Here is an 8,002-nt window from a genome sequence, read left to right on the forward strand (position 1 = left end):
ACTTGAAAATATTGACTACTTGAACATATTTTCACACCACACTTGAACGAACAATTTCTCACACCACATTTCCGCCTTTGAGCATGAAACATTCACACGACATGGTTGCATATGGTCCTCCTCGTTGTCATCTTGTAACAGGAGATTATTCCGGTACCACACTGCTATGGTGTTTACGGGTGAGTCGATGCCTTCAACCTTAAATACCCAAATCTTTCCATTCTGAGTTTCCTGTCTTCCCCAGTGATATATGTGGAACTGAATCCCATTCGTACCACCTACTTTGGGCCGGGATCAGAACGAAAGAGGCTGCAGCGGGACACTTTGTCAGGAACAAATCCGACATAATGATTCTCTCTTCCTCAAGTTTGTTTGCCGGAAACTCATGCGACTCTTGCCGATACTCTACGGTTTCTTTGGCAAAGAAGCGTGCTGTGCAGTGCAACCGTGTGGGCTGTGTCAAGTTGGGAGGCACCCTTACCTCACCGCAGCAGTGCTTTGAGCGGTTAGTCAAATCTCACATCCCCTCTTCGCCACCTGACACCCTAGGCCCACTGCACTTGCATATTGCCAGAACAGGTCTACGGAGGGTGCTATTGCCACTGCCCTCCATACTGCCTTCTCACACATGGACAGGAAAGGGGCATATGTGAGAATGTTGCTTCTTGATTACAGCTCAGCGTTCAGTACCATGTCAGCACGACAACCTCTTCTCTGAACGTTAGTAAAACCAAGGAGATGACTGTGGGAGGAGACCGCACACTTGTTCTAATCAGTGGGACGGCAGTGGAGAGGGTGGGCTGTGTTTAGTAGGTGGGGCTCAACATCAGCGAGGACTTATCCCGGGCCCAACACCATCGAAACCGTGGTCAAAACAGCACAAAAGCTCCTTTCCACCAGCGCATCGAGCAGCTTTTTAGCATCATGAACACCATCCTTCGGAGTGACGCCACCTGCTCTCAGAAGAACATGGTGCTGCGTATCTATAAAGTCATCCCCATGACAACACGGTGCGCTCTCGTTTTCGCATTTTTCTCTGTGCGTGTGCACGTGTGTGGTTATTGCTTTAATACAACTGTCCTAATTGTTTTTTTTCTTATACATTTTGCAATTTTGTTTTATTGTCTAGGCATCTTGAATAATGGCCTTTGTTTTTTGGATCCAGTCAATGAAATTTATGTAGCAAATTAAATAGGTCACTTACAGATTAATACTGATTAGTGTTAACAATGCTGGATATCACACTGTAATCATTTAGGTTACTTTCCATAATAAATCAAATTAAGAAATTTACCAGTTTACTGTGGGGTGTTGATGATTTCAACAAATTAGCCTCAACTCTAAGGTCAGCTCTCAATGGTCAGTAAGGCACAGTGTTTAATTAGTTATGGTGTCCATGGGTTTGTGTCTGGGAAACGTTGTGCGGCATCTGTGCGATACATATCCGATACATTGTGGTTCTGCCCTCAGCGTTGGTCTCATTGAGTGGATGGAAAATACCTGCACCTTGAAGGATTTCCTTTGCAGCAGGATGTCTGAGGAAGAGCACAACGATGCAGAGAGGTACTGCCTTAGCCTGCGCTTAACGTTTACCTTCACGGGTCTTTGAAGATCCTTGGTGTAAAGTCTGTAGCTCATGGGTGTCATCTCAGGACTTTCAATGGCATCATCACGTCAGCTTAATTTCCTGTGTGTGGATTCTACCTCAAGTGTTTGGAGCCACATTTACATTTACATTTATTCATTTGGCAGACACTTTTGACCAAAGCGACGTACATCTCAGCAAAAGTACAATTTATGCATTACATTAAGAGACATATGACCCACGTAAACCTAGTTTGTTACCTACCACTTGCTGCACCGAGGTTCATCATTCAAGGAGGTGCATAAAACACAAGATAGACAAATCCCGATATCCTCCTAGCAATTTTGTTTTTAAAAATTTTTATTTATTTATTTATTTATTTTATTTATTTATTTTTTTTTTAATATTAGAAGATACACAAGCAAGCAAATAAGATGCCAGAGTAGTGGCTGAGTGAAGGCTTTATCTGGTGACGTTCATGAAGTTATGGTGCATGAACATTTAAACCATACATGAGCTGGAGAGATCTTGGGCGAAATGGGTCCGGAAGAGATGAGTTTTCAGACCCTTTTTAAAAGTAGGCAGTTCTGAGTGAGAGGGGAAGGTCATTCCACCACAACGGAGCCGGAACCGAGAACCTCTGTGCATTTGAAACGTGTTGATGAGTTGCCGTGGTAAAAGTGTTTGTAAACACTAAAAAAAAGTGGTTAATGTCATCTTGACTGCCTTAACTGTTTGCCTTTTAAAGCCCACGGAGACACTTGGTAGCGTCGCGGTGAGTGCTGCTGCCTCTTGACCTGATGTTGGTAGGTTTGAATCTCAGCTACTGTTACAGTTCCCTTGAGCAAAGTACCTACCCTCGATTACTCTGATGAAATTCTTCAGCTGTGTAAATGGCTGAAGAGGTATCTTAACATGGTAAGTTCCTTTGGAGGAAAGTCCCAGCTGCATTAATCAATGTGACTAGTTAGAAGCAAATAGGTTATGAAAAATTTTATTGAAGCACTATTGTAGGAAACCTCCATCCATCCATCCATCCATCCATCCATCCATCCATCTTCCTCCGCTTATCCGGGACCGGGTCGCAGGGGCAGTAGTCCAAGCAGAGCCCCCCAGATTTCCCTCTCCCCGCACACTTCCTCCAGCTCCTCTGGGGGAACCCCAAGGCGTTCCCAGGCCAGCTGGGAGACGTAGTCTCTCCAACGTGTCCTGGGTCTGCTGCCCCGAGGCCTCCTCCCAGTGGGACATGCCCGGAACACCTCCCCAGGGAGGCGTCCAGGAGGCATCCGGAACAGGTGCCCAAGCCACCTCAACTGGCTTATCTTGATGCGGAGGAGCAGCGGCTCTACTCCGAGCTCCTCCCAGGTGACTGAGCTCCTCACCCTATCCCTAAGGGTGCGCCCAGCCACTCCGCGGAGGAAACTCATTTCTGCCACTTGTATGCGCGATCTCATTCTTTCGGTCATCATCCAAAGTTCATGACCATAGGTGAGGGTAGGAACGTAGATCGACCGGTAAATTGAGAGCTTCGCCTTACGACTCAGCTCCTTCTTCACCACAACAGACCGGCACAATGACCGCATTACTGCGGACGCCTTTGAAACCTCGCTGGACAAAGTGGCTGGGAAGACTGTAGGGTTGCTGCGCTATGTGGAACCTTATAAGCAAATACTGTTGAATTAGTATTGTTTTTTATATATATATGTATATGTATAATATATATAGAGAGTATACGTATGACGGACTGGCGTCCCGTCCTGGGTGTGTCCCCTCCCCCTTCGGCCTTACGCCTTGTGTTGCCGGGTAGGCTCCGGTTCCCCGTGACCCCGTAAGGGGCAAGCGGTTCTGAAAATGTGTGTGTGTGTGTGTGTGTGTGTGTGTGTGTGTGTGTGTATACGTATGGCTACAGCAAAGCCCTTCTGTCATCTGCCTCACCTTAGAACTATTTTTCTGTTAATTTTTCTGTTTGTGAGCCTGAACTTAAACGTGACATATAACCTCCAATTTTTAGCACTCTTGATAAAGATGAACAAAAAAAGACTGAAATAATATTTTTAAAAAGTCTCATTCAGAATTTTAAATGACTTCATTAAACTTGTGCCAGTATTGTAGAATGTATTAGTATAGCTGTGTATCCTTGGCAGGATCTTTGGCGTTTCTCTTCATTTTACTATGGTTTTGATTCTCATTGAATGATCTTATATCTCAAAGGAAAGCCAAACGAGATGAGACTGTAGCCAATTTCAGGAAAACAGAGAATCTTGTACCAGAGGATCTTCTAAGGTGAGCATTCAACATTATCCCAGTAACAACAGAAACTAAGCTGCAGAAATACAGTGTGGGTACGTACTTTTTTTTCTCTTTTGAAGAGCTTCACATCAGTTAAGTACATTCACTGGAGCAGCACAGATAATGATTGGTTTAGGGGATGAGGGTAAGAATTTTAAGTCATTCTAAATACAAAGGATGATGAGGTGATGTCGATCAGAAGAAATGCAGAACCGTTGGTTTTACGTATGATTCAGTTGATGGTTCCCACTGTCACTGTACTTCACATTCCTTACTGGCCAAACAGAACCACTCACAGAAACATTTTTTCTTTTTTCTGGTCTTCCACCAGTTTGCCAAACCCAACTCTGTTTACCAACCCAAGGCAGACTGTCACAGCTCTAGACACAAGAGAAGTCGGGCTTTACCGGAATGATCCGCAAGCCTCTGACCATTGATTTAAGTGTCTCCATTGTTCAGGAGAGCTTTCGTCAAGATGAGCACATCACCAGAGGCCTTCCTTTTCTTGAGGTCCCACTTCACGGCGTCACATGCCCTCGTGTGTTAGTCACTGGCTCTTAGGCATCGGAGACCGCCATTTGTCCAACTTCTTGATCAACATGGAGACAGGAGGAATGATCGGAATTGACTTTGGTCATGCCTTCGGAACTGCCATGCAGGTAGGTGTCTTTCATTGCTCCATTGCCAGTCTCTGGAGTCTTTTTTTCTGACCCCACCCATTGTGTTATGGATTTCGGTCAACATACCACTGGAGTGGTCATGTTGTTCTCCTTTAAGATTTAGGAATTAGACCCTTCTGTCCAAGTGCCTTTGCCATACAAGGCTGCAAATCTACATTTTTCTTGTTCTCTCTGATTAGCAGAAGGCTGTGAATCTTGCAGTGCAACATCTGGAAGAACAGATAAACTCGTTTCTTCTGCGTGCAGAATGTTGCGTAAGGGTTTCTTAAAGAAGTGGGCCGTCCGCATTGTTGACACAGAAGTCTCACAGAGGGACCTGGTTCACGAGCCAGCATTATTAGCACTCAATCATAGAACCACGTTGAAGTTTTGGAAGATTAACTTGACAGTTACTGTCTTTAATTGCTACAGAGTTTAGAAAGGGCTTCTGATTGTTCTTTCCCAACTTGAAGGCCAAGTTCTGGGACAGAACAAATGAACCCCTCCAGTTGAGGTGTACACCATCACGTGTGAAAAACCTGGGCCATTCCCAGAAACCATCCTAGTTATTGACAAATGATATACGGTCGGAGCGGCACCACGTCTCTAACCACCTGTTAAAAGACACCAATCTACTGTACACCATGTCCCCCATGAAGAGTCTAGGTAAAGGACCAGACACTATTAGATTACGACATTTGCTTCTGGCCTTGTTACACATAGAAATAAATTGGCTCTTTAACACCTCAGACTGCTGATGACGAATATCATTACCACCAACATGCACCGTCATAGTCGACACGGCATTATCGGCCAGAGAACTGACACGAGCCTTCACGTCGGACACACGTGTGCGTGAGAAACACTTTACCTTTACATTTACATTTCGATTCCCAGGCCCCCGGACCTTAACATTTCGGACAGCCGAATATCCCAAAATGAGCACATTATTATTATTATTATTATTATTATTATTATTATTACTATTATTATTAGGTGAACTGCTTAGAGCCGAAAATCTATTTTGGGTTTGGACGGGAGAACCCAAACCAGGAACCCGTAGCTTCGGCTTCGCTTTATTCGACTTCTTACTCTGAACTGTGACCCAGTCGCCGTGAGAGCGCTCCGGGGTACCCGGCTTCTCATTAGCTGTACTGGGGCCTGTAAGGGTCGACGCCGAGTTCGACACTACGGAGGCATCGGGACACACCGAGTCCAACCAACTCTCCGTTTCTCGTGTAGAAATCAAATTCTTAATGCGCTCTTCAAAATCGCGGACTTTCCGCACCAAGTCATTATTTGTTACGCATTCCAAGCAAATGAACTGTTTCTAAAATGTCAGCAGGTGCAACCAAACAAAACATGTTACATAACACACAGGTGTGCCGTCAGACGATACATTCAGAATAGAACTTGCGTTGAACAGGGATTCCATTCTTTCCAAAGACGCCATCTCAGCAACTGGTGTGTGACTCCATGCTCTGCCTGGCTCTGGACGCTCTGCTCTGTGTTCGTTGACCACAAAGAAACAACACAGCGGTTCCCAGTTACCTGCAGTTAACTGTGGTCCAAAAAAAGCTAAGTGGAAAATTCCAGAAATAGACAGTTAATAAGTTGTCTGTTCTCGGAAGCTAAGCAGGGTCAGGCCTGGTTAGTACTTGGATGGGAGACTGCCTGGGAATACCAGGTGTTGTAAGTTTTTTTTTTTTTTTTTTTTTTTCCCTCCCTATTAAAAAAAAAAAAAAAAAAAAAAAAAAAACATTTCACAGTTTCAGAACCCCTTGTCCCATATGGGGTTGCAGGGAACCAGAGCCTACCCGATAACACAGGGCGCAAAGCCAGAGGGGAAGGGGATGCACCCAGGACAGGACGCCGGTCCGTCGCAAGGCACCCCAAGTGGGACTTGAACCCCAGACCCACCGCAGAGCAGGTCCCGGCCTAACCCACTGCACCACCACATAGTAAATCAATAGTAAAATTATACACACACACACATTTTCAGAACCGCTTGTCCCATACAGGGTCGCAGGGAACCGGAGCCTACCCGGCAACACAGGGCGTAAGGCTGGAGGACAAGGGGACACACCCAGGACGGGACGCCAGTCCATCGCAAGGCACCCCAAGTGGGACTTGAACCCCAGACCCACCGCAGAGCAGGTCCCGGCCTAACCCACTGCGCCACCACATAGTAAATCAATAGTAAAATTATATTTAAAAAAAAAAAAAAAAGTTGACAACACCTGGTATTCCCAGGCGGTCTCCCATCCAAGCACGTAACAGGCCCCACTTTGCTTACCTTTCAAGACAGGACATATTCAGGGCGGTAGGGCTGCAAACGAGTAGATGTGCCGCCTATGCCCTACTTGTAGCTGCTACCCGTGAAAGGCTCACGCAAAGAACGCTCGAGCATGCGGCGCCTGCTTGGGCTTTGGCCGCACAAAGCGGAGCGCACTTTTGCCTCTCTCTTGTGAAATGCTCACGAGAGTCCAACAAAAAGCAGTCATGACTTTCAGTATACGCGATCGATGTCACATATTAAAATCACGCACCAAACGGGACAAAAAGAGACTCAAGAGAAGAATAAACAGTTCTGAATAAACACCTGGAGTCACAAAAGTGTTAAACACGGGGGAGAATTAAAATCCAGTGCAATCCTGCTACAGAAATGAAACATTGAAGAGTGACTGTTCCCAGAGAATAATCGCGCTTCCAGGTGGGAGCCCTCACTGGAGCCTGAAAAAGTGAGGGGTAAGAGAGAGCGGTTCCTCGGGTGCGAAACAAAACAGAGGGGAAAATAAAATAAATAAGTTAATCAACAATAAAATTCTAATTTAAAAAAATAACAAAACTCCTCACTGCTGTTGAGTTAGAGAGTGTATGGCTTCTCCTTACACATCAGAACTTACATTATTACTCAAAGGTGACACTACTGCATACACACTTGGGACCTTAGAGAGCCTCAGATGAACACTGAACATTACGCCTGGACAGGGACTTGAACCCTGGACCCTCAGATTAAAAGTCTGATGCTCTACCAACTGAGCTACCCAGGCCTTTAGCGTAAGTGGGCGCTTGGCGTGGTGGAAGGGCTCGTGTGATCTAGGGAACTCCAGACCTACATCGTCAGGAACACTATGCTCCTCGTAGGGTTTCCCAAGGCGAACAGGTCTGGAGTGAAGATCCAGACTAACACGATCCAAAAACCTCCATGGAAAAGGTAAACACGAGATCGTTTACCCTGCCCGGAATAGCGTCACCGGGACCTACCCCTGGAGCCAGGCCTGGGGGTAGTGTTCCTAGGCGAGCACCTGGTGGCCGGGCAGCCCACGTACCCCGGCCGGGCTCAGCCCGAAAAGGCATCGGTGGGGGGACCACCTGAAAGGTCCGGCATGGGGGTCCGGTGCAATGTATACCTGGCAGCGGGAGGCGGCGGGAGGGAGCAGGAGGGAGCGGGGTGGCGCATGGCGTC

At 46.3% G+C, this 8,002-nt stretch overlaps 1 non-coding gene across 1 annotated transcript; it reads right to left on the reverse strand.

Moving 5' to 3' along the window:
- Window positions 1–7,513: 7,513 nt before the first annotated feature.
- On the reverse strand, window positions 7,514–7,586 carry trnak-uuu (transfer RNA lysine (anticodon UUU)). The gene has a single exon. It is a non-coding gene; the product is annotated as a tRNA-Lys (tRNA).
- Window positions 7,587–8,002: the final 416 nt, after the last annotated feature.

The sequence above is a fragment of the Scleropages formosus genome, chromosome 5 (genome assembly GCF_900964775.1).
Source record: "Scleropages formosus chromosome 5, fSclFor1.1, whole genome shotgun sequence".
Lineage (NCBI taxonomy): Eukaryota > Metazoa > Chordata > Actinopteri > Osteoglossiformes > Osteoglossidae > Scleropages > Scleropages formosus.